Here is a 26,800-nt window from a genome sequence, read left to right as displayed (position 1 = left end):
AAAAAGGTTTTTTTTTTAAAATATGTTGACATCATTATAATGTGTGTGATGATGTCATCGGTTGAATCGGTGACCCAGGCAATAAAGCGGGTTGCCCTCCGATTTGCTTTTAAAATAATGTCATGGATCTATATCCATGGTCGGAAAAAGCCTCACTGGTGCACAACTAGCAACGACTGATCGTACCCATTATGCGGACTTTGGCAGCCTCCAGCGGCGATTGACGATAGCCAATGACAATAACAAGGGAATGTTGTTCGAAAAATTTAAAAAGTGAGGACAAAGTATCTGCATGAGTGATTGGGTGTTTTGTAAATATAATAATATAGGTTATTTAGACCAATGCTCAACTGTTTAGGGGCAATATGGGAAAATTGTAATACCAAGTTAAGTTTAATTACAGCAGCCACCCCCCCCCCCCCCCCCCCCCAAGTATTAATTATCGGAAATATACCCCCCAAATGCTACTGTTTGTCTAAAAATATTCCAGATTTTTTTTTACAAACCAACCAACATGTTATCAGCTCAATTTAAAAAATATTATCACAGTTTATCTAATATTAACCCAATCCAAATGAACCCATAGTAGTTACTGTTGGTAATATTAAAGGTAATTTGATTACTCTATTTTCTTAGGTATTGTAAGATTACTTAGTTATCTTATTTTTATTACAATTTTACCTTTTATTAATAAATTTCTAACAATAATGTCCTTGTTTTAAAATCAATTTACATTAATCTATCATACAATTTACCCTTGTTTAATTAAATTTTTAGACAATAATGCTTTTGTATTTAAAATATTGTAACTACCATCGCCATCCAACCACCATTGTTGGCAATTGGCCACCCCTGTCGGCCGCCATTGGAAGTCTTCGAGAGTCATTGAGAGCATCGATATAGTCGTTTGCGCCACCATATGGTTGAAACGATCATATCAGCAATTCCCGCACTCCCAGCAATTTCCAACGCTTCTGGTACCTCTACTTGTTGGGAGGCACGTCTGCGGTGGTGGCTCGCGGTCGGCAGTGGCTTGGGGTAGGTGGGGGTGATTTTGTTATAAATTAAAGTTTTATATAAGTTGAGGTTTTTAGCTAATCTGAAATTGGGGGTTAAAAAAATATCCAAAAATTAATAATAAAAATAATATTGTATTAATATTTAAAAATGAGAGTAATTTATAATTTAAATAACATACTCACCAATTTATTCATTCCAACCAAATTATTAATATAACATTTCCACCAATTAATTTCAATTAAGCAAACATATTTCTCTAAAGATTCTTAGTAATCTTTTAAGGTAATCTAACTTTTTATTATATAATATTTTCAATAATCCAATATTCTCTAAACCAAACGCATCTTAACAGTTACTCCCTTATCACATAGACACCGTAAATGCACATCTCTTGCCAAAGAATAAAGGTCATTTAAAATTTGACCATTGCTAATAAATGTATCAATTGAAAAATTAATGTTGAAATAATTACACAAATTTTAATATTTATAGCACAGATATTACATCATTGATTATTGCATTCAATTAACAAGCACACAAGACATAATAATATTTAAAATTTAAATGATAAAAGAAAAATCACTCGTTACATATACTATCCAAGTCCCATACAAATAATCTTCACACGCTTGCCTGCTTCCATCAGTTGTTGTCAACGGAGACACCTATAATTTATTTGTTTACCATCAATTTCCTACTATCAATCTTACAATAGATAGCTATGAACAGGAAAATTAGTTTTTATTTTTGAAGAATAACATTTTATTGAAATAATTACTTTAAAACCTTCAAGGTTGGGTCAAAACTGATAAACAATCCGTAAAGTTGTCAATGAGTAAAAGCTGACAAATATAAAAGATTAAAAAATTTATAATAAGGAATTTATAAAAGTTTAAGAAAATTAAAAACTAAAAATTTAGAATAAAAATTATTAAAAAAAAAACTAAAAATTCAAAAACCTTAAATCTATCTCAATCAAAGTCGTTCTGCCGCATCCAATCTTTCATTTCTAGCAGTGAACAGTTTTGGGTACCTTGCAATTTTGGGAGAACCGGAACTACACAGTGCAAGTTCCAGTAAAATGAACCGGAACCTGTCATTTCCGGTTCTTAAATTCATGGAATTGGAACCTGAAATGCAGGTTCTATTTCTATACCCGTGACCTTATAAAAATCAATTATCCCCCTGTTAGTTTAAAAAAAACAAAAATACCTAAGTTTACAATACACCCCTAACAAATTAGAAAACCTGCATTTAGTAGTTTTTAACTTTTGATTACTTATTCATCTGTGTCCAATGTAACTCATAGTCCTCTAATCTATAGCACACACTTGAATACAATCAATTCATCACAGTTTATAATGTAATGTTGTAATTAATTAGTAATCATACTATAAATTTTAATATAATACTATAATAAAATTTGCAATCATTTAATTAAGTAATGTACTAATGTAGTAATTACTATATTATAATGTAATATTATATTATTAGTAATCATTTGTTTATAATATAATATATATTAATTAAGTAATCTATTATAGATCTATATGTATATTATAATTAATTAAGTAATCATTTACTAGTAAATATATGTTTTATGTTTCATATATATTAATTAAGTACTAATTACTAATAGATATCTTAGAAATTGATAATTGAAGTAAATAACTAAATATACTATTTTATTCAAAATAGTTCTTTTCATAACATTAAAGCACATTTAATTGGATCTTAATTCTAATTAATCCACTAATAATCACACTAATTAATAAAAATTTAATATTACAATATATTAAAGTTTTTTATATGTAAAAATTTTAATATATATATTACTTTATTTAATATATATTTACTTTATATTTGATAGATTATTATAATATATTAAGTTTTTAAAATGTGAAGTTATATGTATATTTGATATATAATGAGTTTATGTGAAAATTTAATTTTTTATATAACATTAAAACAAAGGTCAGTCCCATTTTAAATTTTTTATATGTAAAATCACGATAGACTCCCCATTGTTTATAGATTTGTTAGTCCATATTCCAATACAGGTTCCATACCGTAACCCGACCTCGGTTCCAACACAGTTCCAATTTGGTACCACCCACCCTTCGTTCCAAGTATTTCCAAACTAGTTATCCGCTTCCGATTCTCATCCCAGTTCTAGTTCTTGTTTCATTTCCTCCACATGGGAAAAACAGAATCAGAATCGAACCCGCACAATATTGGTTCAAAAAATTTGGAACCAGAACCCATCCGCATAGTGTCAATTCCCGGTAGGTTCCATTTCTGATTCTATCAGCTACCCATGCTCTTAATTCACCACGCACCCATTTTTTTTTTTTTAATTACAAACCCAGTAATTGGCTCGAAGACAAGACTGCTAGGTATAACTAACCCCAATCTTTAATACTCATAACATCAAATTTTATTGAACTCACAACTAAAAAAAAAAAAATGTTGTTTGTGTATATAGCCACGATATGGCCACCGCTTGGGTGGTTGGCTAACAAACTGCGGCACATAGAGGGAGTGACTGAGTAGGAGGAAAGAAAGAAAGAAGAAAAAGAGAAGGAGAAGGAGAAGGAGAAGGAAAGAGGAAAAAAAAAGAAAAGGTAGGAGAAAGGAGGAGAAAAGAGAGAAGAAAAAGATGAAAAGAGGAGAAGAAGAAGAAAAAAAAAAGGGAAGAAGGACAAACAGAGGAAGAAAATTCGGTTAGGGTTGGGTATTGCCATTTGGCATTAAGGTCATTTTTCCTTATTATGTGGAAACTACGAAATTGACAAACGGTAGGTTTTGCGTCATTATTGGTACTTGAGGACTTTTATTGATTTTGACCAAATCTCGGGTTTAAAATTATCCCATAGTTCACTTATAATTTCAGAAAATCCATTAAACAACCTTATTATAATTAGGGGTGAGCGGTTTCGGTTACCCTGTATTTTTCGGGGGAATCAAAACCGAAACTGCACAATGCAGGTTCTCAAAAAAGGAATTAGAACTAGAACCACACAGTGCAGGTTCTTAAATTTAAGGAATTGGACCAACAAATGCAGGTTCCGTTCCTTTCCTAGGTACCCTGTAAAAAATTAATTACCCCCCTATTAGTTTAAAAATGACAAAAATACCTTAAAAGTTTACAAATTCACCCATAACAATTTTTAATTACTTATTCATCTGTGTCCAATGTGACTCATAAATCCTCTAATCGCTAGGCAACATTGATTCAATCATTTATCACAATTCACAAAAAATTCCTCAATCAAAACCAAAACACAAATAATTAATTAATATTAAACAGTCATACTATATCTATAATTTAATATTATAATTAATTAAATTTCAATCATACTAAAAAATTTATAATGTAATGTTATAATTAATTAAATTTTAATCATTTAATTAAGTAATGTCTAATGTAGTAAATTATTAATGTTTATAATGTTTTTGTTATAAATTTATAATTAAAAATCATTTAACTATGTAATGTTATAATTAATTAAGCTATTATAGATAAGTAATGTTATAATTAATTAAGTAATTAAGTAATTAAATGTAATTTTTTAATTAATTGTTTCTAATCATTTATTAAGTATTGTGCTAATGTTTAATAGAATATATAATTATTAAGTAATCATTTGTTTATAACGAATGTTATAATTATTAGTAATCATACTATAAATTATAATGTAATGCTAATTAATAAATTTATAATCATTTAATTAGGTATTGTATTATGTAGTAAATTATTAATGTTTATAATATAATGTCATAATTAATTAAGTAATCATTTAATTATGTAATGTTATAATTAATTATGTGATCATACTATAATATATGTTATAATGAATTAGTAACATGCTATAAATCTTTAATGTAATATTATATTAATAAATTTCTAATCATTTAATTAAGTAATCATTTGTTATAATGTAATTTTATAATTAATTAAGTAATTATACTATAATCTATAATATGATGTTATAATTAATTAAATTTCTAATTATTTAATAATTAATATACTATTACTAATATAATGTTATAAACTTATAATTAATTAAGTAATCATAACTATAGTGTAATGTTGTAATTGATTATATAATCATTTAACTAGTATGTATTAATGTTTATCAATTTATTATATATAATTAATTAATTACTAATTTTCTACAGTTATACTTAGAACTTGATAATTGAAGTAAATAATTAAATATTAGATTATTATTTAATAAAATATACTATTTTTTCAAAAATAATTATTTTAATAACATTAAAACACTTTTAATTGGTCTTAATTCCAATTATACACTTAATTATCAAAATTTTAATATTAATATATTATATATATTAAGTTTATTATATGGAGTAGTTTATAACGTAATAAGTATAATTATTTAATTAGGTTATTGTAAAACTTTAACTTTTTCTATTTTAAATTTTTTATATGTAAAACTACAATGGACCCCATTCTTCACAGATATTTCATTTAGCCCAGGTTCCAAACCGGGTACCTCGCTACAGTTCCAAGCAGGTTCCAAGCCGGTACCGCTGCGTTCTTTTTTCAGGTTCTGATTTCGATTCCTCCACATGTAGGAACCAGAATCCGAACCGCACACGTGTCAGGTCCAAATATGAACCGAAATTTCCTAGGTACCCTTTAAAAAATTAATTACCCCTATTAGTTTAAAAATGACAAAAATACCTTAAAGTTTACAATATCACCCATAACAAATTTAATTACTTATCATCTGTGTCTAATGTGACTCATAAATCCTCTAATCGCTAGGCAACAATTGAATTCAATCAATTTATCACAATCCAAAAATTCCTCAATAAAACCAAAACCAAATAATTAATTAAATTATTAAACGTCATACTATAATCTATAATTTAATATTATAATTAATTAAATTTCTAATCATACTATAAATTATAATGTAATGTTATAATTAATTAAATTTTATCATTTAATTAAGTAATTACAATGTTAAATTATTAATGTTTATAATGTTATGTTATAAATTTAATAATTAATTAAATAATCATTTAACTATGTAATGTTATATTATTTAAGCTATTATAGATAATGTAATGTTATAATTAATTAAGTATTAAGTAATTATAATTTGTATTTAATTATTAGTTTCTAATCATTTAATTAAGTATTGTCTAATGTTTAATGAATATTAAATTATTAGTAATCATTTGTTTATAACGTAATTTATAATTAATTAAGTAATCATACTATATTTATAATGTAATGCTATAATTAATTAAATTTATATCATTTAATTAGGTATTGTATTAATGTAGTAAATTATTAATGTTTATAATATAATGTCATAATTAATTAAGTAATCATTTAATTATGTAATGTTATAATTAATTATGTGATCATACTAATAATAATGTTATAATGAATTAAGTAATCATGCTATAAATCTTAATGTAATATTATAATTAATTAATTCTAATCTTTATTAATATCATTTGTTTATAATGTAATTTTTTAATTATAAATATTATACTATAAATCTATAATATGATGTTATAATTATTAAATTTCTATTATTTAATTAATAATAACTAATTTACTAAATGTTATAAACTTATAATTAATTAAGTATCATAACTATATTGTATGTGTTAATTGATTAAGTAATCACTTAACTAGTAATATATTAATGTTTTATCATTTATATATAATTATAATTACTATTTTCTACAGTTATACTTAGAACTTGATAATTGAAGTAAATTTAAATATTAGATTATTATTTAATAAATATACTATTTTTTCAAAAATAATTATTTTAATAACATTAAAACACTTTTATTGGTCTTAATTCCAATATACACTTAATTAACAAAATTTTAATATTATATATTATATATATTTATTTATTTATGAGTAGTTATAGTAATAAGTATATTATTTAATTAGGTTTGTAAAACTTTAACTTTCTATTTAAATTTTTATATGTAAAACTACAATGGACCCCATTCTTCACAATATTCATTTTAGCCCAGGTTCCAAACAGGGTACTCGCTACAGGTTCCAAGCAGGTTCCAAGCCGGGTACCGCTGCAGGTTCTTTTTTTCAGGTTCTGATTTCGATTCCTCCACATGTAGGAACCAGAATCCGACCGCACAGTGTCAGTCCAAAAAAATGGACCCGAATTTTACCCATCACAATGTCAGTTCCGGTAGGTTTCGGTTCTGGTTCTACCCGCAAGTTTTGGTTTTAACCCGCTACCCGTGCTCACCCTTGTATGCCTAAAGCTAAGAGTGACCTAGTAATTTAGTGGCACTTATTAGAATAGAAGATGACCTCCCTTAAGGTTTAAGGATATCACCTAACACCCTGATTGAAAGAAAATAATCACTGACCTTGAAATTTTCTTAAATTATCACATTTTGTACATGTTGTTTTCAAAGACATTTTTGACAAGGGCAAAGTAGTTAATGAACATGTCTTGTTTTTGTTTTTAGGTGCTGATCAGGATGTGTGAGCTTTGAGAAAGTCCTTTTGTACGTTTTGTTGTAATACAACCATCTAAGTGAGATATATAACTCCAATGATACAAACCTATTTTATCATTTATATTGTATTGCAATAAATACACATAAAACTTTCTCTCGTGATAAAACAATTTTTTTTTGGGTATGATATTGGTGCCCCCTTACCCTTGCCACAACTTAATTCAAAGTCAAGACCCCATTTCTCACTCAAAGGAATGACTATCCTCTTTCCATCCATCTTATCGGCACAGCTGTGACACGAAAAATATTTTAAGACCAAACTTTGGGGGTTTGTTTGACAACTTTGAGTATTTAAGATTTGATCAAGATAACTTGAGAATTGTTTCCCGCTTGCTTTCTTAAAGCAAAATCATCATTTCTCTACTGGTTCATAAAGCAATGCCGATTATAAATTCTCAACACTCCAAAGTCCTCCTTAATTTCCTATCTTGTTTCATAATTGTTTGGCTATTCTCATCTCATCTTTGAGTTGCACACGAAAGTCCAAATTAGCCAAAATTCATCACAAACTTTGATCTGTCTTTGAAATCAAGTATGTAGTGGATGAGATACTTTTTAGTATAGCACTAACGTGACTCGTTTTCATCAACAAATTTCTATTTATTGAACATTATGACAATATCTTATGAAGAGATTATAACTGTTGAGATTTCCTAAATATTGTGCAATCTTGTAGTTATGTCAGTTATACGATCTCAGAATGTTTTAGATATTATGTAATCTCCACCCAATATTACGTAATATTAGGAGATTCAAGGATCGTACACTCCCTATATAAACACTGTAACTCCTTAGTGATAAATCAATGAATTGACACATACAATTCTTCAATTTCACAATAACAAGCAAAATCCACAAGGGCAATATTTATTTTTCACAAATTAGTCAATCTTTACCATTACGAACGAGGGCAGTATATAGAAACCCTTATCATTCAACTATCTTTCAGATTTATATTCTATCTAGTATAACGTAGACATAAAACTGCAGTCCTTGCCACCTAAACACAAAGATATCTATTTATAAAAGAGGATAATATGGAGATGGCAAGTCTGGGATATTAAAGATTAATAACCGCAGAGGTGCAGAGGTTTATCCGCGAGCTGCTGTATCCCAACGAATTGTGCATACCATAAGCCCCATTATAGCAGAAATCCATATTTCCTGCACAAGAACAAAAGAAATGAACTGAATAATCACCAACTCAGCATTTCAAGTACTGTATAATAGCTTTCCAGTTTGTATTTGACTAATGGTCCCATAGTTGTTGTCAGAGTTACAAAAAGCTCAAGATCAAGTCGACACCTTTCAACTACAACTAACAATATGTTAATTTTTTTTTTTTTTCATATGGATTTTACTAGTTTTTATGATTCCAAACATGAACTGCTCATCCACTCTTTATAGTAAATTAGCTTTCAGTTATGATTTTTCATTTTCTAAAATCTTCTTTAAAGGAAGCTTATACAAGTCTACTAATAATGGCAGTCATTCTATGATGTTAGTACAATGGGAGTTAACATCATTGATAAAATGTTTTCTAAATAACTGTTCTCTTCATCTAATGGTTCAAATACATCTAGTATTATACCATACAATATCCTAGTTTATCTAATAATTGATAATCCTCGCACAAAACATGTTATCATCAACTTTTCACTTTCTTCATATCCCTAATAGCAACTGATTTGCAATGGTTTATCCTCAAAGAGCCGCAGTGAAAACTCAATTATTCCCAAAATTCTGCTAAGAGATCACCACTCTACTGAAGATATATCCTTCCCATCCCCTCTTATGCATAAAAACCTAATGATCAGATATCAGGGATTCACAAGCAGTGCAAAACTGTTTTTCAGAAATGCATGGCTCATAATCTCTGGAATTAGACTATCCAATTTTCTTTCTTTGGTTACAATGAATGCCTCCATTTTCTTTGGATAGATTTACATAATCATCCTCGCTCATTATTATAGACTTTCATGATTGTACTCTGGAGATGGATTTTATAAGTAGGAATGAACATAAAAGGGAGATCCATAAGTATTAACATTGCATACTTTTGAAGAAAAATATGATCAGCAAACCATAGTGACTAGCAGTAATTTATGTGTATATAGTTATGCTATGTTCATTGTGTTGATATATTTGACCAAGGATATTATAGAGAATGAATATAGTATACAATAAGAAAAGCAATCAAGTGAGTATCAATCTGCATTAGGAATTTACTTCACATTCTCTCATCTTGTGCTTATTTCTGCCTTACAAATTGTACATTTTATCAATTAATACAGTTTGATGTACTGTTAGAGATACCATGTCATAATTTTAAACACTGAAATTTTCCCTTCACAAATCTCTACAAGACTACAGACGTTTCACTTAACATTTCTCAACAGTGTTTTCGACTTTAGAAGCAAGTTATTACATTGCAGCTTCCTTCAACTTGACCTTTTTTTTAGTTGGAGGTGCTTCCTTTTGCCACCTATTAGCTTAATATCTAAGTGTGTATAAAATGCTAATTGCAATAGTTTACTTAACAAGCTGTGGATTTTCATGGACATCATTTACAGCTCTTTATGTTGAACCGGCATTTTGATATTCATTTACTGCCACAGCCAAGGGTTCAAGGAAGGCAACAGAAGCAAAAAAAGACAATGGACCATAACTCTACACAACTAGAAACCAACATTTTAGCATATCAATTTGAACTGACTGAGGCCCAATATTTCATCACATTTCAATCACACTTGTCTCTATACTGTCAGCCTGATTCAATAGAATTCACCTCCAGTTGAAACTTTTTTATACCTTTCCCCTTTGCATATGAAGTACCCTCTTTCAACATCAAAGGATTACGAATATGCAATATTCAAGCGTCTTTGTAAACTATGATAATATGGTTTCAAAATTGTATGCCTATCAATGTTTTCACAATTTTCATTGACACGCTACACAAGAATAAACATCAAAAGACCTGTCTAATCCTTTTATTTATTCATTTATTTTAACATTTCTGATCCTTCATTGTCTTGTATTGTCATTGACCACAAACAGCAGATTAACAATATTATGCCAACACAATATTGGCTTTAATTTTCCTTCAGTAGTAAAAATCAATACTAAAAACTACATTTTAAAACTTAAGACCACTAAAATTTTATCTATGCACAATATGTGGATTAGAATATTTTATATTAAAGTAATAGAAAAAAAAAATCCTCGTATATAAAAGTGTATCTATAGAGATTATTAACATGAGAAAGTGATTGAGTAAAAGAAGAAGAAACAACCCCAATAGTGAGGCGCTTTTGAGGATCACGGTTGCATAACCTTTGAAATAGAAAAAAACGAGTAACAATATAAAGGAAGCCAAGTGCAGCACATATACAAGGATGACTAATTCCTCCCAAAATCATCAGCATGAAGAACATAGCATAAATTCCAAAGAGTTCTGATGTCCTCTCTGCACCACCAATCCAAATACACAATATTTTTCGTTACACAAAGAATCACCCAAAGATTAATATGGTAACATTTCCAGCAAGTCAATTACCTGAACACAGTTAAACAACTTTGCCTCTTGTTTTCAGATTCTATAGCATACAGGGTCGGATAAGGAACGTTTAATCTTATTTTTTTTTTTTCCCAACAGAAAAGATCATGTGAGATAAAAAATACCCAGAAAAAATAAAGAGAAAATGAGATGAGAAGAAACATACTTTTTGCGGGCTTTGCCGACCTGGAAGGTCATCCAGAAATTCAGAAACAATAAAAGAAGAACGAGAGCAACGTATCCGTATTCTTCAGGAGCATTGAGTTCCGGCCATGATGATGAGTTAGTTAAGTAACACCTGCTTGTGTTTATAGGTTTCTCTCTTAGATTTGAAGGTTGACTGATACCTGTTCCAGGGTTATCTATTGTGCTTTTGAGTTTTAACTTTACAAGTGTTAGTGTGAGAATTGAGAAACTAACGCTGGGACAAATTCCACGGCTGTAGCCTCTTTAACTAACAAGGTGATTTAAAAACAAACGGCTGAACCAATTCCACAGCTTTGGTTTTGCCTCTGTCATCAAGTGATACCCTAATACTTCTGGCTCCCTCAGAAAAAAAATTTGGCTCCGCCCCTGGTTAACATTCTTAACGGGTTAGACTATTGGATAATTTAATAACTTATATGATTGTGTTGGGTTAAGTTGTTTTATTCTCTGACTTAACAGGCAAAAAAGGGTCCCCCTCACTATTAAAGAAATAATGTTTAATGAATCCAGGCCAAAAGAAATTAGGAAGTTAGGGCTAAATTTACATTAAAAAATTGGGGTGGCAAAAAGTTAAATTTATAGGGATTAAATGATATTTTCTGTACGAAATTCAAAAAAAAAAAAAAAACAAAATTGGGGTCTGGGGTGCCATTTCGCCACTGATGTTACCGTAATAAGTTTCTGAGTAAAGATTATTTTGATCTCCGTTTTCCTTTGTGAAAGGATAACCGATATATGTGTTTGAAATAAGTCAACAATAATAAACAAAATGGTGCTGGCCATGAAATTTAGCGTTGGTGTAAAGGTGAATATGTATGACTTGATACAAAAGTTTTGATCATAGCAGTTGCGTTTAGCCATTCGTTGGGTTGGCTGGATTTGGCTTCGAAGCCAGATTTGACTTCGCGAAACCAAATCCTACTAGGCTGTGTTTTAGCTTGATCTAGCCAAATCTATTTTTTGTTAGTCTGAAGATAAAACTAAAACTGGTGGTAGGACAACCTTAATCACATAGTTAAAATGATTTGACCATTATACCATCATATTGTGAAAAATTATTCACCTCCGTTAGATTTTTTTGGGTTATTTTGTCATTATTGGTCTCTGTTGTAAGTTATCAACTTATGATTATAGTGTGATAACACTAGTCATAGTATAGTATGAACATTTTACTTTGAATATTGTACTATAATTTTTGTTTAAATTTCTAGTGTGATAACTTATTGTCAAAGTGACCACTTTTTAATTAAGTCAGTTTTATATTATATCGTGTGGGCACTTCAAAGTCTAAGTGGTCACACGCATCTATCAGATATTTTGCATAACACGTATTGCATTTCAATATTTCATTAAACTGTTTTTTATTCTCTTTTGATATATTGTTTTTGGTGCATGATACTTGTCATTTATTCATGTAATTTGCTGGAAAGTTTATTTACAAATGTCAGTGGTCCCAAGAGAATTGGAATAAATTTTTTCATAAAGGTAAAACCATAAAGCATATCGTTGGCCACTTGTCCTCTTGTGTTGGCATATTTTCTATATAATCTCTTCTCCAATGTAATTTCATTTTAAACCTCATAATTCTCTTGAAAGTACTCTCATATTCTAAAAGGTTTTTATTTTTTATTTTTTACATCAAGTTTCATATGCTTAGGTAGACTTACAAATACCTTCCTCAAATATTTTGATTTTGTCCTTGCTTTTACGTTGGTTATGTAACTGCTGCTTGAAGCATTTTCAAGCTGATTCAACTGGAGTGCGTCTTTAGTGATTGATCCTTGAGAGGTCTTAAAGGTTGACGAGGTGTTCTCGTGAATGTGGAGTTTGTTATGGTAGTTTGTAGTCCGATCAAAGGGTAGAGTTTGAAGCGTTGCAACAACAATGAGTGTTCTTGCAACTAATGCTTAACTTTAACTTTGTAATTGGACTGTAATTGAACTAAAAGGTGTTCGGCCATACTTTGGGCCAAGTTGTTATTAGATTTATATCCCTCTAATGATTATAAATCTTGATCCAGATATTCAGATAGAGTTGCAGCGGAGACTGAACGAATGAATGAGCTTGAACTTGATGATTTAGAGGTAATTCATTTTTGGAGGTATTATCATTTAGGAGTTATTTAAAACCTGACAAGAAAAGATCAGAAGTCCTGAAACCCTTTAATTAGGATAAGTTAAGAGACCATCATTGTCAAAGATAACAATGAGTAATGATTAAGAGACCATCAACCATTTTGTGAAGTCAAATAATTTAAATTTCATAAACAATCAAGGGATGACGCAAGAAAACATATGTCAAAAGAATAATTAGCAAGAATGAATCATATAGGACATATGGCAAGGAAGACCTAAATTTATATTAAAAAGGACAAACTTTAAAGTGTAAAGGAAACAAATAATTTGTCTTCCTCCACACTTGAAAGAAAGAGTATAGTTACACACCATTTTTGTCGTGGAAAGGCTATTTCAAAGGTGTAATTTTCTGAGTTTATCATTTTATTCACCTTTTTTGTGGTTCCCTTGCATTAGGTTAATGGTGTTAGTTTTTATAAAATGGGTTAAACATGGGATTTTGAGTTTGATTGGATAATGAGCAGTGAAATGGACACGTCAACCTATTAATTTTTTCTAATAATGTGTTTGGTTCTGTTATTTATTTATTTATTTAATTTTTATTCTAAGGTTTCATACTGAAAATGTTAAGCAACTTCACGCTTTCTTTGAAGTGTGAAGAAAGATGAAACATTCGATTTCTTAACACTTCAAAGTTTGTCTTTTTTAGTGTAAGTTTAGACCTTCTTTGTCACATGTCCTAATATGATTTGTTCTGGTATTTATTTCATTTGATTTATATTTTGTGTCATAATTGGTTATGAAATTTAAATTGTTTGACTTCACACGGTAGCGTTAAATAACCTTAATTACTGTTATCTTTAATAGTGAAGATTTGGTAATTGACCTTTTTTAATGGGTTTTAGGACTTGTGTCCCTTTTCTTGTCTGTTTTTAAACAGCTAACCCCTAAATGATGGTACCCTTCGGTTTTATTTGGTATTTAGTTCCATATTCCACTTTTGAATAATTTGTTGTATTTTGCAGATGGATGAAGAAGAAAGGTATAATCGGAGGCTTGAATCTGGACTATACACTCTTCAGGTTAGAATTTGTCTTGGTGGCTTCCTTCTTACTTGTAACTTATCAGTGTAATCTGGTATTAGATGGACTGGCACGAGTTGTAGGCCTACATAGTACACTTGCCTTTGCTAAAGTTGCTCACTAATCTTTATCATCACATATCTGGATCCTGCTGATAATTAAGCCTTCCCCCAAATGTTCCTTTGCTTTGGCCATTAACCTACTAAAAGCCACAACGGTGAGAAGAAAAGAAAGTGAAGTTAGCGGATTTGATGCTAAATATTTACAACTCAGCTTCTTGTGTCAACTTAATGATGCTGGAAGGAAAGTGAAACTAAGTACTCAAGAAATATTTTGCCATTGATATCTTATTCCAGTGATTGTTTTTGAAATGATTTGTTGAAATTGAATTGGGGATTTATACACCACAATAGGATTGTTTAACTACGTGCTTTTAATTATCAAGTTCAGTGTTCTTATTAACTCTCTGTGCAAACTTGCAGTTAATTGCTATCATTCTGGGTCATCTTTGGTGATCTGAGTAAGTACATGCGTCTAAGATTTATTCATTGCTCTTCGTTGAAGGTGTTTCATACAATCTTTGGCATAAATTCAAGTTTATTGATCTTTTGTGCAGTTACCCTCAAATGATACTAGCCATCTTCATCTCACACACAGAAACTTTCTCATAATACTTACAAAATTAAAATAAAATTATTATAAGACTAAAAAAACTAACAAAATTTGTCTAGTTTATAAGAAATATGTTATTATGATTAGAGAATTATAGATTTAACATGTTATATTTAGATAGAAAGTATAGATGAATGAGTCAAATAATGGCTATGATTTTATATTTTCTCATGATACTAGGTATTAAAAGCTTTGGTTATAGCAAAACATAAATACAATTTTTTACTGCTATGTTGAACTTGAACAATTTAATTAGGAAAGATCTTGGTATTTCACTCTATTATAGCGTATCATCTCAAAATAAGAAGAAAAAAAAAATAGTATCTTCAATTAGGTTTGTTAAAAATTCGATTAAACCAATAAAATTTACTTGAATGAGTTGGACTCAACTTCATGAATGTGACAATCGAGTTTGAAAGATTAGTCCAGTAGCAACTCTATTTTGCTTTTTTTTTTTTTTTTTTTTTTATGTAACGTCATATCAACCTTACCCACCGGTTACTTATTGTTTTTACGAAACAGAATACCATGACAACATTGGGGACTTAGATGGAGCAGAGGAGAGGAGCGAGCACAGTCTAGAATCCAGAAGTTTCATTTCTGCTTTTTGATTGTTGGTTCATCTTTTGTAGCAGCTGGAATGTCATCAGAAGACACTTATGCTTTAGAGTTCAGTTGGTCGCTAGTTGTGCAGGATCAGAGTCCTGAAATTTATTATGTGACAATATATATATATATATATATATTATATATATATATATATATATATATATATATTATATATATTATAGTCGTTTTATTGTTCATTTAAGTGCTTCGTTTCTGAATTAGGATGGATGTAAAGCTGATTTTGTTATTTTAGTTTTTATTATTATCCTTAAAAGTAGGCAACTAGCGGTTTGAGGAGCATAAAGCAGCATTTTCTTTATCACATTAAGTGTGTTTTTAGTAGGGTTACAGGATTATTGAGATAATGTATCTTATATTATTTAATTATCTATGGTTGTTTTAAATAATATAAGTTTTTAGTAATCTTCAAATATTAATAAGAGGTGTTTGGATAATATAATGTTTTATTATAGGAATACTACATTAACGGAATAAAAGTCACTTTAAGTTATTGGGAATGTTTAGAAAAGTGTTTGGTGGTTCGAATAAATTAGTGATAATAGTGTTTGTTGTGAAGATAAATGAAAAGTATGATTTATTATTAAATCGCTTTTTTTTCAAATATAATAAATAACAATTTTTTTATTATTATTTTTTTAATAATTTTTTTAACCGCTTTTTTTTAGATTTAGGAAAAACACCCTAACAATTAAAATGTTTTAATTAACGAAAACAGCCTATCCACCTTAAGCCATGTTAGCAGTTAGCCACTTATGGTTGGCAATGTCATAAATCTAATTGTCGGATAAACTGGTCTGATTTCAAAAACCCTTAATCACAGTCTTCCATCGATTTCCTTTCTTTGTTTTCACTTCCTTCTTTCTCAGTTTCTCTCAGATTTTTCAGTTTCTCTTTGAAAATTTCTCTCTGAAATCCCACTCAAATTGCAATCAACTCTACTCCCTAAGTCTGAAATCGCAATCTTCGGCATTCACTAAGTCGCAATTGAACTCCTCGTCGGAAATCGACACAACAACTCCGTTCCTCACTGGAAACGACGGCAACAGCTCCATTCGTTGACAACACTCCATTCCTCGATCTAACCTGTTTTAAAACGGTCGGTCAGACCGGTTGACCGGGAACCGGCAGCTCTCCGGTCCGTTTAGGTCTCAGGGGTTTTTGAAATATTTAAAATTATGAGGGTTACTTTGTAATTTATAGGGGTATTTTGAGATATATCAAAAGTTTAGGGATTAATTGGTAATTTTATTGGGCATTTTTGAATAAATAAATTTTTAGGGACCATTTTGAATTTTTTAGGGGAATTTTTGTAATATATTGAAATTTAAGGGTTAATAGGTAATTTTTAAAAATAAAATATGCTGATATCACGGTCCAACCAGCCGTCCAAGCGGTTGGACCGGTTGACCCGTGACCCGGACGACAAAACGGTTTGCCCTCCGGTCTGGGTTTTAAAACAATGGATCCAGTAAGGCTCTGCAGTTTTGATCCTGAAATCCGTACCATTTTTTTTTTGTTTCTTGTGTTTTTCTTGATGGTTCTCACTCTTTATACTTGTGATCTTGCTTTATGTATCTAGGTTTCCTTTTGTGGTTTGGATCAGTGCTTGGTCTGGTCAGAAAGTTGTGATTTTTTGATCAAGATGGTTTTTGTGGTCATTCGAGCCTTGATCATGTTCCTATCATTTGTTCTGATGATTTATGTTTCCAGATTAATTAGCTGAGGTTTGTGTATTGTAGTTCTTGGCTGCATGCTTCGTGGTGTCGATTCCGATGGACTCTTTGCCAGAATCAGTCAAGGCCTCATACGCTTCCTTCCGAGGTTCAAGGGGTGCTTCAAGCAGACCCTACGGAGCAATGGATTCTACTATTAAAAATTACAGATTGCACAACCAACAATCCCCTAGTTTTCACGGCAAAGGTGCAGATAAATTTAGTGTGTAAACTGTAAACCAATAATTTTTTGTCAACATGATTTTCCCAATCCCTGTGTTATTTTAATTGTTGTAAACCACAATTTTTGTCAACATTTTATTGAATGAAATCATTATTCTTTCTATGTAATCCCCTTACGAGTTATATTTGATTTTGGATGTGGTCCCTGCCATATTTGGTTATATCTTGACCTTGATTCAAATTTCATCATCAAATTATATTTGATTACCTTTATGTTCGGTGGCGTCTACTATGAAATTATATTCTTACTTATTTGTATTTTTATCATTTAATAGTAAATACAACATTATGTTTAGATTTGACTTTGGTTTTTGTTAAATACTTAAATTATGTTGAGATTATTGTTGAATTTGAACTTTGAATCATGTTGGACAGTATAAGTTGTTATTGTCTTATTAAAAAATAGAAATCTAAAAAAAAAAAGTTTTTTTTTTTTAAAAATATGTTGACATCATTATAATGTGTTGATGATGTCATCGGTTAATCGTGACCCAGGCAATAAAGCGTTGCCCTCGATTTGGCTTTTAAAAATGTCTGGATCTATGATCCATGGTCGGAAAAAGCCTCACTGGTGCACAACTAGCCATATACGGCTATCGTACGCCATATGGCGGACTTTTGCAGCCTCCAGCGGCGATTGACGATAGCCAATGACAATAACAAGGGCAATGTTGTTCGAAAAATTTAAAAAGTGAGGACAAAAGTATCTGCATATGATTGGGTGTTTTGTAATATTATAATATAAGGTTAATTTAGACCAAATGCTCAACTGTTTGGGCAATATGAAAAAAATTGTAATACCAATTAAGTTTTTAATTACGCAGCCCCCCCCCCCCCCCCCCCCCCAAGTATAATTATCGGAAATATACCCCCAAATGCTACTGTTTGTCATAAAATATTCCAGAAATTTTTTTTTACAAACCAACCAAACGGTTATCAGCTCAATTTAAAAATATTATCACAGTTATCTAATATTACCCAATCCAAATGAACCCATAGTAGTTACTGTTGGTAATATTAAAGGTAATTTGATTATCTCTATTTTCTTAGGTATTGTAAGATTACTTAGTATCTTATTTTTATTACAATTTTACCTTTATTATAAAATTTCTAGACATAATTCCTTGTTTTAAAATCAATTTACATTAATCTATCATTACAATTTTACCCTTGTTTAATTAATTTTTAGACATAATGCTTTTGTATTTAAAATAAATTGTAACTACCATCGCCATCCAACCACCATTGTTGGCATTGCCCAACCACTGGCGCCGCCATTGGAAGTCGTCGAGTCATTGAGAGTCATCGATATATCGTTTTCGGCCATCAATATGGTTAGAAACGATCATATCACATTCCCGCACTCCCGCAATTTCCAACGACTTCTGGTAACTCTACTTGGTGGGAGGCGACGTCTGGCGGTGGTGGCTCGCGGTCGGCAGTGGCTTGGTGGTGGTGGTGATTTTGTTATAAATTAAAGTTTTATATAAGTTGAGGTGTTTTAGCTAAATCTGAAAGTTGGGGGTTAAAAAAAATATCCAAAAATTAATAATAAATAATATTGTATAATTTTAAAAAGGAGAGTAATTTAATAATTTAAAAACATACTCACCAATTTATTCATTCCAACCAATATTATTAAACATTTCCACCAATTAATTTCAATTAAAAACATATTTCTCTAAAGATTCTTAGTAATTTTTAAGGTAATCTAACTTTTTATTAATATAATATTTTCATAATCCAATATTCTCTAAACCAAACGCATCTAACAGTTACTCCCTTATCACATAGCACCGTAAATGCACATCTCTTGCCAAAGAATAAAGGTTCAATTTAAAATTTGACCATTGCTAATAAAATGTATCAATTGAAAATTAAGTTGAAATAATTACACAAATTTTAATATTTTATAGCACAGATATTATCAGTCATGATTATGTGCTTCAATTAACAAGCACAAGACAATAAATTTTAATTTAAATAGATAAAAAGAAATCACTCTTTCTATTACTATCCAAGTATCCTACAAATAATCTTCACACGCTTGCCTGCTTCCATCAGTGTTGTCAACGGAGACACTATAATTTATTTGTTTACCATCAATTTCCTACTATCAATCTTACAATAGATAGCATATGAACAGAAAATTAGTTTTTATTTTTGAAGAATAACATTTTATTGAAATAATTACTTTAAAACCTTCAAGGTTTGGTCAAAACTGATAAACAATCCGTTAAAGTTGTCATGAGTAAAAGCTGACAAATTAAATAAAAGATTAAAAAATTATAATAAGGAATTTATAAAAGTTTAAGAAAATTAAAAAACTAAAATTTAGAATAAAAATTATTAAAAAAAAAAACTAAAATTCAAAAACCTTAATCTATCTCAATCCAAAGCTTCATGCCGCATCCATCGTTCATTTCTACAGGGGTGAACAGTTTTGGGTACCTGAATTTTGGGAGAACCGGAACACACAGTGCAAGTTCCCAGTAAAATGAACCGGAACCTGTCAGTTCCGGTTCTTAATTCATGGAATAACCTTAAATGCAGTTTCAGTTCTATACCCGGTACCTTATAAAAAATCATTATCCCCCTGTTAGTTTAAAAATAACAAAATACCTTAAAAGTTTACAAATACACCCCTAACAAATTAAGAAAACCTGCATTTAGTGTTTTTAACTTTTGATTACTTATTCATCTGTGTCCAATTAACTCATAGATCCTCAATCTATAGCGCACACTTTAATACAATCATTCATCACAGTTTATAATGTAATGTTTTAAATTAATTAGTATCAACTATAATTTATAATATAATATATAATAATTAAAATTTGCAATCATTAATTAGTAATGTACTAATGTGTAAATTACTAATATTTATATGTATATTATATTAATTAGTAATCATTTGTTTAATATAATATTATAATTAATTAAGTAATCATATTATAGATCTATAATGTATATTATAATTAATAAGAATCATTTAACTAGTATATACTAATGTTTATCAATTATCATATATAATTAATTAAGTACTAATTTACTATAGATATACTTAAATTGATAATTGAAGTAATAACTAAATATACTATTTTATTCAAAAAATAGTTCTTTATACATTAAAGCACATTTAATTGGATCTTAATTCTAATATACCACTTAATTAATCACACTATTAATAAAAATTTAATTACAATATATTAAAGTTTTTTATATGTAAAAATTTTAATATATATTACTTTATTTAATATATATATTACTTTAATTTGATTAGATTATTATAATATATTAAAGTTTTTAAAATGGTGAAGTTTATATGTTAATTGTATATATATTAATGAGGTATTGTGAAAATTTATTTTTTTATATAACATTAAAACAAAGGTCAGTCCCATTTTAAATTTTTTATATGTAAATCACGATAGACTCCCCATTGTTTATAGATATTTGTAGTCCCATATTCCAATGGTTCCATACCAGTACCCGACCTCGGTTCCAACACAGGTTCCAATTTGGGTACCCACCCTTCGTTCCAAGTAGGTTCCAAACTAGTTATCCGCTTCCGTTCTCATCCCAGGTTCTAGTTCTTGTTTCAGTTCCTCCACATGGAAAAACGATCAAATCGAACCCAGCACAATATTGGTTCAAAAAATGGAACCAGAACCATCCGCATAGTGTCAATTATTCCCGTAGGTTCCAGTTCTGATTCTATCAGCTACCCTAGCTCTTAATTCACCACCCTCACACCCATTTTTTTTTTTTATTACAAACCCAGTAATTGCCTCGAAGACAAGACTGCTGTATAACTAACCCCAATCTTTAATACTCATAACAAATCAATTTTATTGAACTCACAACTAAAAAAAAAAAAAATGTTGGTTGTGTAGATATAGCCACGATATGGCCACCGCTTGTTGGATTGGGCTACCAAACTGCGGCACTAGAGGGAGTGACTGAGTAGGAGGAAGAAAGAAAGGAAGAAAAAGAGAAGGAGAAGAGAAGGAGAAGGAAAGAGGAAAAAAAAAGAAAGGTAGGAGAAAGGAGGAAAAAGGAGATAAAAAGATGAAAAGAGGAGAAGAAGAAGAAAAAAAAGGGAAGAAGGACAAACGAGAGGAAAAAATTCGGGTTACGGGTTGGGTATTGCCATTGGGCATTAAGGTCATTTTATCCTTATTATGTGGAAACTAACGAAATTGACAAACGGTCGGAGTTTTCGTCATTATTGGTACTTGAGGACTTTTATTGATTTTGACCAAATCTCGGGGTTTAAATTATCCCATAGTTCACTTATAATTTCAAGAAAATCCATTAAAACCTTATTATAATGGGGTGACGTTTTCGTTACTGTATTTTTCTGGGGAATCAAAACCGAAACTGCACAATGCAGGTTCTCAAAAAAAGGATTAGAACTAGAACACACAGTGCAGGTTCTTAATTTAAGGAATTGGACCAACAAATGCAGGTTCCGTTCCTTTCCTAGGTACCCTGTAAAAAATTATTACCCCCTATTAGTTTAAAAATGACAAAAATACCTTAAAAGTTTACAAATTCACCCATAACAATTTTAATTACTTATTCATCTGTGTCCAATGTGACTCATAATCCTCTAATCGCTAGGCAACAATTGAATTCAATCAATTTATCACAATTCCAAAAATTCCTCAATCAAACCAAAACACAAATAATTAATTAAATTAATTAACAGTCATACTATAAATCTATAATTTAATATTATAATTAATTAAATTTCTAATCATACTATAAAAATTTATAATGTATGTTATATAATTAATTTTTACATCATTTAATTCATTAATTTACTAATGTAGTAAATTATTACTGTTTTATAATTTATGTTATAAATTTATAATTAATTAAATAATCATTTAACTATGTAATGTTATAATAATTAAGCTGATTATAAGTATAATGTATTTATATTAATTAATAATTAAGTAATTATAATGTAATGTTTTAATTAATTAAGTTTCTAATCATTTAATTAAGTATTGCTAATGTTTTATATAGAATATTATAATTAATTAAGTAATCATTTGTTTATAACGTAGTTATAATTAATTAAGTAATCATACTATAATTTTATAATGTAATCTATAATTAATTATTTATAATCATTTATTAGGTATTGTATTAAGGTAGTAAATTATTAATGTTTTATAAATATAATGTCATATAATTAAGTAATCATTTAATTATGTAATGTTATAATTAATTATGTGATCATACTATATATAATGTTATATGAATTAAGTAATCATGCTATAAATCTTTAATGTATATTATAATTAATTAATTTCTAATCATTTTTAATTAGTAATCATTTTTATAATGTAATTTATAATTAATTAAGTATTATACTATAAATCTATATGTGTTTATAATTATTAAATTTCTAATTATTTAATTAAGTAATTACTAAATACTAATATAATTTATAAACTTATAATTAATTAAGTAATCATAACTAAATGTAATGTTGTAATTGATTAAGTAATCATTTACCTAGTAATGTATGTTATGTTTATCAATTTATTATATATAATAATTAATTACTAATTTTCTACAGTTATACTTAGAACTTGATAATTGAAGTAATAATTAAATTTAGATTTTTTAATAAAATATACTATTTTATTCAAAAATAATTATTTTAATAAAACATTAAAACACTGATTTAATTGGTCTTAATTCCATTATACACTAATTAATCAAATTTTAATATTAATATATTATACATATAAGTTTATTATGGAGTTTTATACGTAATAAGTATAATTATTTAATTAGGTTATTGTAAACTTTAACTTTTTCTCATTTTAATTTTTTATATGTAAACTAATGGACCCCCATTCTTCACAGATATTTCATTTAGCCCAGGTTCCAAAACAGGGTACTCGCTACATGGTTCCAAGCATGGTTCCAAGCCGGTACCCCTGCAGGGTTCTTTTTTTCAGGTTCTGATTTTCGATTCCCCACATGTAGGAACCAGAATCCGAACCGCACGTATGTCAGGTCCAAAAAATGGAACCGAATTCCTAGTACCCTGTAAAAATTAATTACCCCTATTAGTTTAAAATGACAAAAATACCTTAAAGGTTACAAATTCACCCATACACATTTAATTCTTATTCATCTGTGTCTAATGTGACTCATAATCCTCTAATCGCTAGGCAACAATTGAATTCAATCATTTATCACAATTCCAAAAAAGTTCCTCAATCAAACCAAACACAATAATTAATTAATTAATTAAACAGTCATACTATAAATCTATAATTTAATATTATAATTAATTAAATTTCTAATCATACTATAAATTTATAATGTATGTATATTAATTAAATTTTAATCATTAATTAGTAATGTACCTAATGTAGTAAATTATTAATGTTTATAATGTTATGTTTAAATTTATAATTATTAAATAATCATTTAACTAGTAATTTTAATAATAAGCTATATAAATAATGTAATGTTATATTAATTAAGTAATTAAGTAATTATAATGTATGTTTAATTAATTAGTTTCTAAATCATTAATTAAGTATTGGCTAATGTTATAATAGAATATTATACATTAATTAAGTCATCATTTGTTTATAACTAATGTTTATAATATTAAGTAATCATACTATAAATTTATGAATGTAATGCTATAATTAATTAAATTATAATCATTTAATTAGGTATTGTATAATGTAGTAAATTATTAATGTTTATATATAATGATCATGTTATAAGTAATATTGTAATTATGTAATGTTATAATTAATTATGTGATCAGACTATAAATAAGTATATCATAATATAAGTAATCATGCTAAAATCTTTAATGTAATTTATATTATTAATTTCTAATCATTTAATTAAGTAATCATTTGTTATAATGTAATTTTATAATTAATTAAAAATTATACTATAAATCTATAATAGATTTTATAATTAATTAATTTCTAATTATTTAATTAAGTAATATACTAAATTACTAATATAATGTTTAAACTTATAATTAATTAAGTATCATAACTTAAGTGTAATGTTGTAAGTGACTTAAGTATCACTCGAACTAGTAATATATTATGTTTATCATTCTATAATATTAATTAATTATACTTTTCTACGTTATACTTAGAACTTGATAATTGAAGTAAATAATTCAAATATTGATTATTTTAATAAATATCTATTTTTATTCAAATAATTATTTTAATAACATTAAAACACTTTTATTGGTCTTCATTCATGATAGCACTTAATTAATCAAAATTTTTAATATTAAATATTATAATATTAGTTTATATATTAGTATTTATACTAATATATATAATTATTAATTAGTTTATTGTAAACTTTACTTTTTCTATTTAAATTTTTAATCATGTAAAACTACAATGGACCCCCATTCTCTCACATGATTCATTTAGCCCAGGTTCCAAACAGGGTACTCGCTACAGGTTCCAAGCAGGTTCCAAGCCGGGACCCGCGGCTGCAGTTCTTTTTTCAGGTTCTGATTTCGATTCCTCCACAAGTGTAGAAACCATAATCCGAACCGCACAGTGTCATGTCCAAAAAAATGGAACCGAAATTTACCCATAGCAATGTCAGTTTCCGTGGTAGGTTTCGTTCTGGTTCACCGCAAGTTTTGGTTTTAACCCCGCTACCGCGTGCTCACCCTTGTAATGCCTAAGAGCTGAAGAGTGACCTAGTAATTTAGTGGGCACTTATTAAGATATAGAAGATGACCTCGCCTATAAGGTTTTAAAGGATATTACACCTAACACCCTGATTGAAAGAGAATAATCACTGACCTTGAAATTTTCTTAAATTATCACATTTTGTACATGTTGTTTTTCAAAGACATTTTTGACAAGGGCAAAGTAGTTAATGAAACATTTCTTTTTGTGTTTTTAGGTGCTGATCAGCTGATTGTGAGCTTGAAAAGTCCTTTTGTACGTTTTGTTGTAATACAACCATCTAATGAGAATATATAACTCCAATGATACAAACCTATTTTATCCATTATATTGTATTGCAATAGAATACACATAAAACTTTCTCTCGTGATAAAAACAATTTTTTTTTTGGGTATGATAATTGGTGGCCACCCTTACCCCTTGCCCACAACTTGAATTCAAAGTCAGACCTCTCATTTCTCACTCAAAGGCAATGACTATCCTCTTTCCATCCATCTATATCGGCACCTCTAGGTGTAGCAACGAATTAATATTTTAAGACTAAACCATTTGGGGTATTGTTTTGAACAACTTTGAGTATTTAAGATTTGATCAAGATAACTTGAGAATTGTTTCATCGCTTGCTTTCTTAAAGCAAATCATCATTTCTCTACTGTTCATAAAGCAATGCCGAATTATAATTCTCAACCTCCAATTCTCCTTTATTTCCTATCTTGTTTTCATTTTGTTTGGCTATTCTCATCTCATCTTTTGAGTATGCAACGAAAGTCCAAATTAAGCCAAAATGCATCACAACTTTGATCTTGCTGTTTGAAATCAAGTATGTAGTGGATGAGCGTACTTTTATGTATGACACTAACGATGACTCGTTTTCATCAACAATTTCTAGTTATTGACATTAGACAATATCTTATGAAGAGATTATAACTGTTGAGATTCTCCTAAATATTTTGTGCAATCTTGTAGTTATGTCAAGTATATATACGATCTCAGAATGTTTTAGATATTATGTAATCTCCACCCAATATTATCTGTAATATTAGGAGATTCAGAGATCGTACACTCCCTATATAAAACTGATCCTTAGTATAAATCAATGAATTGAAACATACATTCTTCAATTTCACAATAACAGCAAAATCCACAAGGGCAATATTTATTTTTCCACAAATTATTCAATCTTTGACCATTACAGAACAGAGGGCAGTATAGAGAAAACCTTATCATTCACTATCTTTCAGATTTAAATTCTAGTATAACGTAGAACATAAAACTGCAGTCCTTGCCACCTAAAAACAAAAGATATTTTATAAAAGAGATATATTGG

The 26,800-nt window shown here is 28.8% G+C and overlaps 1 protein-coding gene and 1 pseudogene across 3 annotated transcripts in view; one reads left to right on the top strand and one right to left on the bottom strand.

Annotated features, from left to right (window-relative positions):
* LOC116144413 (beta-catenin-like protein 1) overlaps positions 1 to 15,015 on the top strand; it is a 28,406-nt gene extending 13,391 nt beyond the window's left edge. For all 3 annotated transcript variants that reach the window (XM_031429858.1, XM_031429859.1, XM_031429856.1), the window contains exons 4-6: positions 13,356 to 13,419; positions 14,436 to 14,492; positions 14,975 to 15,015. The gene's annotated coding sequence lies outside the window, so the exon portion shown is untranslated. The remainder of the gene's footprint in view (positions 1 to 13,355; positions 13,420 to 14,435; positions 14,493 to 14,974) is intronic.
* Positions 8,665 to 11,647, bottom strand: LOC116144430 (annotated as a pseudogene).
* Positions 15,016 to 26,800: the final 11,785 nt, after the last annotated feature.

Source organism: Pistacia vera, unplaced genomic scaffold, assembly GCF_008641045.1.
Source record: "Pistacia vera cultivar Batoury unplaced genomic scaffold, PisVer_v2 Contig445, whole genome shotgun sequence".
In the NCBI taxonomy this organism is placed as follows: domain Eukaryota; kingdom Viridiplantae; phylum Streptophyta; class Magnoliopsida; order Sapindales; family Anacardiaceae; genus Pistacia; species Pistacia vera.
Note: the sequence above shows the minus strand (reverse complement) of the source record. Positions and strands in the feature narration are given on the sequence as shown.